Source organism: Lygodium microphyllum, chromosome 14, assembly GCF_053477565.2.
Source record: "Lygodium microphyllum isolate KBCC chromosome 14, Lygodium_microphyllum_v1.1.10, whole genome shotgun sequence".
NCBI classification, from domain to species: Eukaryota; Viridiplantae; Streptophyta; class Polypodiopsida; order Schizaeales; family Lygodiaceae; genus Lygodium; species Lygodium microphyllum.
In genome coordinates, this window is record NC_141148.1 from 549,446 (window position 1) to 561,454 (window position 12,009).

Sequence of the window (12,009 nt, forward strand, 5' to 3'; positions counted from 1 at the left end):
GTGTGTGTGTGTGTGTGTGTGTGTGAGGTTGTTTGAACGAGGAGCTTGGGAGAGAGAAGCATGTTCTGATCCTAAAATAATGTTAGTTAAGGTTCTAAGACTCTATCTTATGCAATTGTAATGTTTGGCTACACCAATCAAGTGCATCCATCTATGTAATGCTCCTATTGAGGGAGGAGCTCACCCATTTTCCTTACATGCCCTAGACATCTTTACTTATCGAATTAATTTCTAATACATTTTTTAGTCATATACAATTAGCTTCCTCAATTATCCCCTTAACATTGGCTTTCTTCCCACAATTTATAACATGGATACCAAGGCAATATCAAACAATCCTTTTGGAAAATAGTTTCCAAAAAACTTTTGTAGCTTGTAGAACCTTGCCCCCTCTAAGATACATATCCCAAAACCACATATTCCAACCATCATAGGCTCACAAAGCAGCTCTTTTTGGCTCAAATATAGTCATTTATGGATTCATACACTTATCTAGAATTGGAACTTCCAACATACTCAAATATAGTCATTTATGGATTCATAACCTTATCTAGAATTGGAACTTCCAACATCTATAGATGTTGGGGCCTAGATAGGTCCTTATCTCCATCTTACGACCTATTGTGAGAATGTCTAGAGGCTCCTAGATCATAAGGTTGCCATAGGAGTGAACCCTACTCTGTGGTGGCATCCTCACCACTCAACCCTTGGCTAGTGTATCAAGCACTGCCCTTGTGGATCAATTACCTCACTAGCAATAATGTGTAGGATCATAGAGATGGTTTCATTGTACAATATCCCCCTTGTTTGAATCAAGTGAAAATTTAGAGCAAGCAAGAATCCTCCCCTCAAGGAGTGATTATGATCATATCTCATGAGTCAACTACAAATAAGGCAAACAAAGGATATATTCCTTTGTTTTTGTGTCAATGCCCTAAGTTACATGAATGATTCTAGTGTAAGGAAATAATTAAGGAAGCTCCTTTTACATGTACAAATAGCACGGTAGGATCTAATTAGACAACTAAAGATGTTTTGGGTGCATGAATGGGAAGAAAGTGAGCATTTCACTTGACACGAGTACTTTACAAATGCATGGACTCAATTAGTTGGGTGGCTTTTTGAACAAAGCACTAAGAATAGGGCCAATCATTTTACAATGTAAGTCCAATCATATGACTTGACTAATATCATTTTAGGGGGGTCAAAGTGAGATTATGCTAAGAAAGAGGGGGTGATGCTCAATTCTCCCTCATCTCTCGCTCTCTTTGAACCAAGTGTAGTGGTAGTCTACTCTTAGACTTGATTGGTTGCAAAGTGACCCTTCTTCACCAAAGCACTAGATTACCCATTGAGAGTAAGAGGTCATAAGATCTTCAAGATGATCCTAGTGGATCGTGGTCAAGCACATTGCTTGCTAGGTGGACTTGGAGACCACCCAACTAACTATGTCTATGTGTCCCATGGGATTTCAATGGTACTGGGAAGGGTGACCGAGTGACTACCAAATGTTACCTCTTTAGGACAAGTACATCTCAATGTGCTAATAGGAGGGTCGATTAATACTTTGATGAGTATACCTAATGCAATTGAAGGGAAGCTTGTCCTTTTTATCAAATTTCTGAACACCAAATGCATTAGAGTGACATTGAATACTCATGTTTACGAGTTTTGTAGTATGCGAGCTAAAATTTACACTACTCATGAAGAAGTTTTGGTTGTTGGAGAAGACAAAGCTGCATAGCACATTAGGATAGAAGGTGAAGTTTGGTACATTGATTAAAAGTACATTACGGAAGAGTCCAATATGAGAGAAGTGCTTTAGAATATCAAACCAACTAGTGCGGGAAAAACAATTATACTCAAAGAAGAAGTGCTTTTGAAAAACAATTATACTCAAAGAAGAAGAGATAAAGATAGCACACATGAGTGAGTAGCTAAAACCCTAGAGGTATGACACAAATTTGACTCTTTGTTTGGCGAGAAAGCATGTTAGGCTTGTGCTTATAACTCAATGGGTGGAATTTGTATGGATAACTACAAGTGTAAGAATACTACTAATGACTGAGGTGAGTCCAAATTCACAATGATAAGGTATGTTTTCATAGCATTTTGTGATATTTGTAGAAAAAGTACCAAAGATAGTGTCAAGAAGATTATGGAATACTTCTTATGCTAAATCAACAAGCCAAAAGGAGTGAAATAAGTTTTTAATTGTTGAGATTCATTTCGTGCTCTTAACAAGGATGTCCATGTTTCAATAAGATCCTTAAGGTTTGAGATAGCTAAATTTGTATTGTTGTGACTGAAATATGATGAATTTTTTTACCAACAAGTAGTATCCAATTCTAACAAAACACGGTTTTATGATTTCACATTATAGCTAGTGCTAGATTGGTCAAGCTCAATGAGAGCACAAAGGAAATATATTGGAATATTGCAAGATACTAACCCTTGAAGAAAGATAGAGGGTTGGGGAAAAGGATTATTATATCTTAAGGCCCATAGCTAGAGGTGCAAATAGAGTTACAACATTGACAACATGTTTAAATTTTAGAAAAATAGTAATGAGTAGAAAGCTACAAAAAATAGCTACTATTAGCACCATTTTCATTAGTGAGTATCATAACAATACTAAAACCATTGCATCTAGATGAGATTTATAATAACAAATTCTCTAATACAAGAAAGAAATATGGGGAGCATTTCCTCCGAGATACATCAATTGATTCATGAGAAAAAAAAAATTTGATTTGCCATTTTAATAAGAAGTTTATAGCTCAATGTGAAGGAAGGCTCATCATGTTACCTACAAAATCAAAAAGTTAGAGAGTTATAAGGACTAAGCATCCAAAACCTACATTGAACACATCATTAGCAATGGTCAATCACCCTCATATGGAATTGCCACCTTGCTTGATATCATGGAAAAGCAAATTGGGGTCTTGATACATGCTTTAGTATTCGAGTGCTAGGTGAATAGCCATGATCCTCACATCCTTAAGCTAATTTAATCATAAACACATATAGAAGTGAGGATTGGATACCTAGGGTCTTATTTGAATAGTTATAGGATTAGTTAGACAATTCTCCATCAAAAGTGAAACTAATAGGCATGGCGTGCCTTTTGAGTTACATTAGAGTAATGTTTATCTTAGAGTATTAATAGTTGCATACTTACTTATCAATCACATTAACCAAATCCTAAAATCAAATAATCAACACATTCATTCTAAGAAGCTTTTTAGTTATAAACTCTAGTACCGACTAGTTAGAAATTAACTCAAGGTTAGTTGGTTTGTGTAAGTTGTTGCATATACATTAGCTACTTCATGCATGTGGATGCATATACATTACCTATGAATAGATCCACGTCTATTGCCATCATATGAACAAAATCACTCCCTAGGAGGAGTTACATGAAAAAAAGTGCGAAAATCAAGTATCCAATATTGGTTCAATCTGATGCAACCAACACATTTGAAGGAATACTAGAAGCAAACAACACTTCACTATCACTTCATGCACAATTATTGCATTCACTTCCTCAATCTTCACATTGCCTTTGCCCTCTTTCTTATCAATATTCTATATCCTTCTTCCTATACTTTTGCTCTCACTTCCATTTATAATAGCCCTTCTTGGTATGACTTTTTTTAGCACAAGAGAAGCATTCAATACTTTCTTGGACCTAGATTTGTTGCATGATTGCCCATGGTCCTAGTTCCTTTTACTATTTTTTATATCTTTCTTTATGAATAGTCAATGCCCAACCATTTTTGACTTGGTACATGGTTTTCCTATATATTTCTTTAGCCAATAAATTGGCCACAACATATTTGAACTTCAATTCACCATCTAGAGCTGAATTATTGATGCATGTTCTGAAGATATCCCATGACATTTGGAAAGAACATAATAGGAATATCACCTTTAATCTCATCTTCAAAGTTCAATTTCTATGCCTACATTTTGTTGAGTATTATGTTGAACTCATTGAGGTGGGAGGAAATAGTGGTACCCTCGTTCATCTACAACTCAAACAATCGCTCATCAAGTACATTTTGTTTGAGGAAGTCTCCTTCTCATACATTTTTAATAACTTTTTCCATAAGTCATGCACAATGATTTCATTCACAATAGTTAAATAAAATGTTTTTCTGCCAAGTGCAATCTAATAGTGGACTTGGTTATAATGCATCCAACTCCATCTAGTCATCTCAAAACATATCTATAGGTTTTGCATCTATGCCTGTCATTTTTGGGTTTTGAAATGGAGGGCCAAAATTTTGAAATGGGGGGAGAGGGAGAGAGTGCATCACATCATGGTGTGGTTGGTTTTCAAGGGAGATCCCATGCCATGGATGGGATTATGTTATGCTGATGAAGGGGAAGGAAAAATCATGTCATGTTAGGGGGTGTCCCATGGGACACTATGCCTTGTCAAGTAGAGGTGCTTCATGGCAAGGAGGATGAGGGACATCACATTGCAGTTGGGGTGGTGGGTTCACAAGTGTCACATCATCGTCTTGCCATGCCATGATTGTGGTGATAGGGTGATAGATGTCACGACATGGTTGGAGTACCATGCCACGGGGGAGGAGGGCATACATTGACAATGTAGGGAGAGGGGATCATGCCATTGTGTGGGAGGGGGGAGGGAAAATTGTGTCATGGCAAGGGGGTGTGCCATGCTTGGGGGACACCATGTCATGGCAAGTGGGAGGGTGCCACACCATGGTGTGTGAGTGACATCATATTGTGGTTAGGGTGGTGGGATGGGAAGTCACATGTTGTGGTTAAAAGAGGGGAGTTTCCATGCCATTATTGTGGTGTAGGGTGGGGGATACCATGATGATGGCATGTCATATCATAGAGAGAATGCCACTTCATGATGAGGGGGAGAAGACATTGTGTCATGGTGGGTGTATGCCATGTTTGGGGGACGTCGTGCCATGGCAAGTGGGTGGGAGGGGTCCCTAAAAAACTCCAGTCCACCCCAATCCAACAACTCGAAAGGACCCCACTCCCCCCACTTATGTCCTATAAGAGCTCATGTGATACCAATGGGAGTGATATGAAATACTACTTGTGTTATATCAATACCTCCTTAATCAACTCAAAAAGAATAGCTAACACTATAATGGACTCTGGAGCTTTAGCAAAATCTAGTCCAATATGGATAATTATCCCAACTCTATGTCAAAGCCTTGGACTAAATTATTTGTCACATTGAATCAAAGTGGTGTCTCTAGCTAAATTTGAGATGTACAATTGGCAATCCTAGGTCTATTGAGAGAAATAGTTTTTTAGAAAATGGACTAAATACTCATTGAATCCCCCTTTTACATTCATCTACAAAAACTTAAAATTATCCTAACCTAAATATCTTGAAAAGATTTGTTCAATATAGCCTACCAAGATAATCTAATTGCAAAACAAATCCAAAAACGGAGTAGGCATTGCCTTATTTCAACTAATGCAAGCCAAGGTCTTTGGGTATGCTCAATATTATCGAAGCTATAAGGACCTACTACAAGGACTAGTATAATATAGGAAAAGTTTCAAGCCCAAACACCAATAGTTAAGACTTTGGATGATCTTCTATTCTTTCAAAAGCTACAATTTGCTCCAATGATGATCTCTCATGTTGTCTTCTTGATACCTCACTCTAACTAACCGTGCATTCTCCTCTCTTTGAATCAAGATGGATTTTCTAAGGCCCCAGTACTAGTTAGTAGGGGCGGAAATCTTGGAGAAATAAGGGTCTTCGTGCCATTCTTCTGTATGGATGGAAGGTGAACACTTGCATAAGAATTTTCTATTAAATAAAGAAGCAATATTTCAAAAGCTTTGTTTTCATTGTTTGTGTGTTGTGCTTTTAAATTACGTAAATGAACATTATGTTTAAAAGGGTCAGTTAAGGAAGTTGATTTTATGTGTACAACTTAAATGTGTAAGGTAAGTAGATAACTAAAACTACCCAATTGAGAGAAGCGGGAAGGTGTGACCCTTGACGGATCCACCCTGAGGCAAAGTGGTCTTAGTAAGTCGAGAGCTTCTCACGAATTCGTTGTGTTAGAGTATAGGAAAAATTGACCATTAGAATCAACTGGGACCTTGACTCCATATCGTTTTAGGGGAATAGAGTGAGGGTTTGCCTTATGGGTGTTGAGAAATGTGCAATCACATCCACCATAGGCTCTTTGTATGGGACAAATAAGGCAAAGAAACATACAGCAAATAAAGCCTTAGACTAGGTCATGTATGCACGGTTTATTAAAGCCACGGTTGTTGAATACCATGGTCCCTTTCCATCTATCTCCACCTACCAATACCACCTACTATAAGCCTATAAAAGGCACTTATCCCCACACTCATTCCATCGGTTATTATCAGTCAGTTATACTTGCATTGTGCTATGATACCATGTTAAAATACTGAGAATGCATGCCATGGAGGATCACTAATGAGCAAATAGACAATCATAATGAGGTAGAAGCATTGATAAAGAAGAACAACTAATATTATCCAGACTCACCAGTCCCTCTTTTGTAGCTCATTTTCTGATGATAGACTTTTTTAGTTTAACATGTGGACTTGCCTTATGTTCCCACCATAAGCTCCTAAAACTCCTCATGTAGCCTTTGCACACTATAGCCTCTACAAACTTAGTGAGGCCTTGTAACAGCCTCTAGCTTTGTATGGTTAGTTTTTTGTTTCTTCCATGTCTACAGTTAGCAAGGTTCTACTCACGACAGCCTTTGTATACTCAGTGTATTTTTCAATTGTGATTGAGGAGGGGTGTTGAGAAATGTGCAATCACATCCACCATAGCCTCTTTGTATGGAACAAATAAGGCAAAGAAACATACAACAAATAAAGCCTTGGTAGGTCATGTATGCATGGTTTATTAAAACCACGATTGTTGAAAACCATGGTCCCTTTCCACCTATCTCCACCTACCAATACCACCTATTATAAGCCTATAAAGGCACTCATCCCCAGACTCATTCCATAAGTTATTATCAGTCTGTTGTACTTGCATTATGCTTGGATAATATTAGTTGTTCTTCTTTACCAATGCTTCTGCCTCATTATGATTGTCTATTTGCTCATCAGTGATCCTCAATAGCATGCATTATCACTATTTTAACAATGGGTAGAGGGGTCAATGTATTCATACTCCCCCTCATTTCTCACTCTTCTTGAACCAAGTGCGATACAAGTTGACTTAAGTAATCTAGCACAAGCAATTGCTTAAAGATCGATGCTAGTTAACTCCAAATAGGAGACCTTAGTTTACCTAAAAACCAAAATTCAAGTTGATTCTTGTGGGAACAACTAGGACCTTCCAATGCGAAGTGGAATCGAGAGAGTCTGGGTAGCAAACCTTGTGTTATTCAAAAGAGTACTAAGCTGCATTGCCTTGAAAAATCATCTGGATGGACCACTACATCGTGCTGCCAAAGGATGTCTCAAGTAGACATGTTACACATGGTGCTAGAGTGAAATAAAACTAACGTATAGGAAGATTTGTTTGTAACCTTGTTAAAGAAACATTCAATGCAAGAATGATTTGCCTCTAACAATCGGTGGAATCTCTTTCAAAATAATAAAGATTGGCAAAAAATCTTGATATTCCGAGCAATGTTTACCTCCATGATGCATTCCCCTGATTTTGATCTGTGGGATCGCTTCATGAGGATCTTGGAGCATATATATAATCCTTTGCCACTATATCAGGAGAATTCATGAATCAAAGTGGGATCTATTGCTTCATCAATGCCGATTAACTTGCCTATCTTCAAAACAACCTTAAGAGAATCAAGTGGATGGAAGATCTTAAACTAGTCAAGCAGTTTATCTTCAAAAAATCACACCTATATGCCATCCTCAACATAGGCAGGGATTGAGTTCAATAGATATGTTATCTTTATGACCGAGTACTCCAAAATCTCTCAATCAAGCGCGTTGCCATTTTAGGGCATTTGACCATCACAATTATTGTTAAGATGGTTTCTCAAGTCTCTCCAAAAGATACAAAATCTTATAAATATTTGATGAACCTTTAAACCTACAAAACCATCAATGTATTTGAATTTCACAATTAAAGTCATTATAACCCAAAGGTCTTCCCAACTTGATTCCAATTATCTACTTGATGTGATAAATAAATTCATTTAGTCTTGTTGCGAGCTGTGAATAAGAAAAGAGTTTCAATTTTTTGCAAGATTGTGTATTCCATACTACCGTATGCTATAGATTTAAAAAATTGTGGATTCAAGTATTGAAAAAGACCTTAAAGAGAGGTGAGTATTGTAAGCACTCAAGACATGCAACTAATCTTGCAAATGTTAACAAAACTAGGATATTGCACCTTCCATGTCTATGCTTACCCTAGCCGAAGTGCAAGACAAGAATTTCCTTCTCAAGCAAATCAAACTACCCGAGTTTGATGACAAAGGAAAGGATGGCAAGTTTGAAGTAGAAATTTGGATTGAATCTATTGAGAATTACTTCGTTGTTGCAGGAACTGCTTCTCCAAATTAGGCAATGATAGCTAAACTAACGTCAATAGGAGAAGCCCAGGAAGCAATGGTGCAAGGACCAAGGTGTTGTGAAAGCGACCATTACTTGGGATAAGTTGAAGGAGGTTGTATGCAGGCGATACCTCCCACTAGCCTACCATACACTAAAAATGAATGAATTATTTAGTTTGAAGAAATCTAGATCAACCTTGGAGGCTTGCTATTCTAGATTCGTGTCCCTTTTGAAGTATGCCCCACCCATGGATATCACCCAGCAAGTGTCAAAGTTTTATCATGGGCTGAACCCTCCCTTGGATAATCGTCTCAAGGCAAAGCATCCATCTAACCTATAAGACACATTAATTTGAGCAAGTCCCATTATACATGAACTTCAATCAATATCCAAGAGTGGCAGATTTTGGGGACAAAGTTCTCCATACAAGGGACCATGAGGATACGTCAAAGAGGGTCCAAGGACAATACTAGATCGAGCAAAGGAAAAAGGCCAAGACAAGTGAAATTGGAAACTTCTTACCTATAATTGGCAACAAGGAGTTACCAAGATATTTCCATTGCAACAAACTCGGCCACTTTAAAAGACAATGTTTGAAGTTAGAGCAACCAATCCATCAAGGGCAAGTTTGTGGCTAGAATTGAGCAATTTCAACCACCAAGGGGAAGGTTGTTAGAGTAACCTTCAAAGGAAGGAACAAAAAAATAGATGAAGGTGAAGATCCCACTTTAGAAGCAAGCATGAAAAGAGCAACAGTACATGCTACTCTCAACAAGAAGGCCTGGTAATCTAGATGCCAGCAACCTAACAAGGTAAAAACATTTAAGATTTTGATTGATTGTGGGAGTACCCACTCATTTATCTCACCAAAATGTGCAAAGAGGTTAGGAGTAAACATCAAACCTACATCTAAATTATTAGTGGAATCCGCAAATGCGAAAGAGGCAATTTCTGCTCAACAAACTAGAAGAGTGGATTTTAACTTAGGAGACAATCTTTCCAACATGGGCTTCAGAGTTATGAATTTAGGGGGTTTATAAGTGTTTGCTAGGGATGGATGCTCACATTCATTGCAAAAAATGTCAAATCACATTCCTAGACCAAAAAGGTGAGTTAGTAACCACTAAATGCGAAGCTAGAAACCCTAGAATTCAACTAGCAAAAGCTTCTTGGATCATGAAGGGGCTAAGAAAAGGACTAACTATCTACTTAATCAAACTTAATAACGTCAAGTGAGGAAAGGTAACTGATGAAGAACCATCGTGGCTAAAGGAATATACAAATGTATTTCCAAAGAGTTGACAAAATTTCCGCCGCTAAGAGAAGTTGATAATGAGATCAAGCTAACACCAAGAGCTACACCAGCAATAGTAAAGCGACCCTATCATATGTCCATTTTAAAGGCCATTGAGTTCAAAGAACAACTCAAGTAACTTTTGGATCAAGGATACATCAGATCGAGTAATTCACTGTTTGTGGGGAGCACCAGTGCTGTTCTAAAAGAAGAAGAATGGAACTCTCCATCTTTGCATCGACTATTGTAGGCTAAACCAAGTGACAATCAAGAATAGATATCCAATTCAAAGGATAGATGAATTACTTGACTATGTTCAAGGTGCAAAGATATTCTCAAAGATTGATCTATGATCATGCTATTATCAGATAAGGATCAAAGAAGAAAACATTCCAAAAACTACATTCAATATAAGGTATGACCATTATGAATTCATTGTAATGTATTTTGGGTTAACTAATGCACTTGCAACATTTAATAGGTTGATGCAAGACATTTTTTGGCCCTATCCTAATGACTTTGTTATTGTCTTCTTCGACGAAATATTGACCTACTCAAAGAAGAATGACAATCATAAATTGCAACCCTGAGTTGTCTTGGAAACAATGAGAACACACAAACTATATGCTAAGAAGAAGAAACATGTCTTCTTTAAAAGGCAGATTGAGTACCATGGATTTATAGTCTCTAACAAAGGAATTGTGATAGATCCTACCAAGGTTAAAGATGTACAAAAATGGGCATCCCCAATGACAATTAAGGAAGTCCAAAGTTTTCTAGGCTTAACAAGATGGTACATGATTTTTATTAAGGATTATGCCTTGACTATTGCACCCTTGACTAACTTACTCAAGAAGCAAACTGCCATTGTATGGACTCCCATTGAGAAATCTAGCTTTGAGAAGCTTAAAAAGAGTTTGATCATAGCTCCTATTCTAAAATTACCTAACTTGAACCAAGAATTTGAAGTTGTCATTGATGCAATTTCTCTTACATTAAGTTGTGTGCTCATGCAAGAAGGCCATTCGATAGCCTACTCTTCTAGGAAGTTGAAGATTCATGAGAAAAACTATGCTACCCATGATTTGGAGCTACTTGGTGTAGTTCATGCTCTCAAACTATGGAGACACTATTTGCTTGGTAGCAAGGTTAGCTTTGTCATCAACCATAAAAGTCTCAAATGGATCTTTACTCAACTAGATCTAAACATGAGGCAATGACAATGGATTGAAGTCTTGCAAGAGTATGACTTCGAGATCAAGTACATGCCAGGTAAAGAGAATGCTATTGCAAATGCTCTCATCCTCGGAAAGCATTTCTCAACACCCTTATCTAAGAAGAACCCTCCAAGGCAAGGTCTCTAACAACAATGATGTCGATGCCTAGTAAGCCAATCATAGAAATGGCTAAGGAAGAAGCAAGTAAGGACCCAAGATACCAACAGATGATAAAAGAAGTCCTACCCAAAGAGATAGACCCTAAGTTCAAATTCAAGTATTTGAACTTCTCTATAGAATGAGGACTTATCTACTCAGAACGAGACTGTGCATTCCAAGAAGTCAAGACTTCAAGAAGAAGATACTCTAGGAAGCTCATGATACTCCTTTCTCAGGAAATTCAGGCTATGCAAAGACTCTTAAGCTTGTAAGAAGAAGCTTTCATTGGGAAAAGCTCAAAGGAGATGTGCTTAAATATGTCACTGAATGCCTTAGCAAGTAGTCAAGGTTGAGCACGTCAAAATGGTAGGAAAGCTTCAACCCCTTGACATCCCACAAACGAAGTGGGAAGTTATCGACATGGATTTTGTAGTTGGGTTACCTTGTGTCCAAGGAGAATATAATTTAATCTTAGTCATTGTGGATATGCTAACTAAGATCACTTACTTATGCTAGTTAAAACCAACTACAAGGCTTCAAATATTGCAATGATCTTTATGAATGAGATTTTTAGATTGCACGGATTGCCTAAAAGGATCATTAGCGATTGTGACTCTCTCTTCACTTCTCATTTTTGGAAAAAAATATTTGAGGCTATTGGCACCCAACTTTATTTTAGCACCACCTATCATCCTCAATTTGATGGGCAAACTAAGTGAGTCAAGCAAGTCATTGAAGTCATTTTTTAGAGCTTGCTATTGTATGGAAAAGAGTACCTAACATCACTAGTTTTTG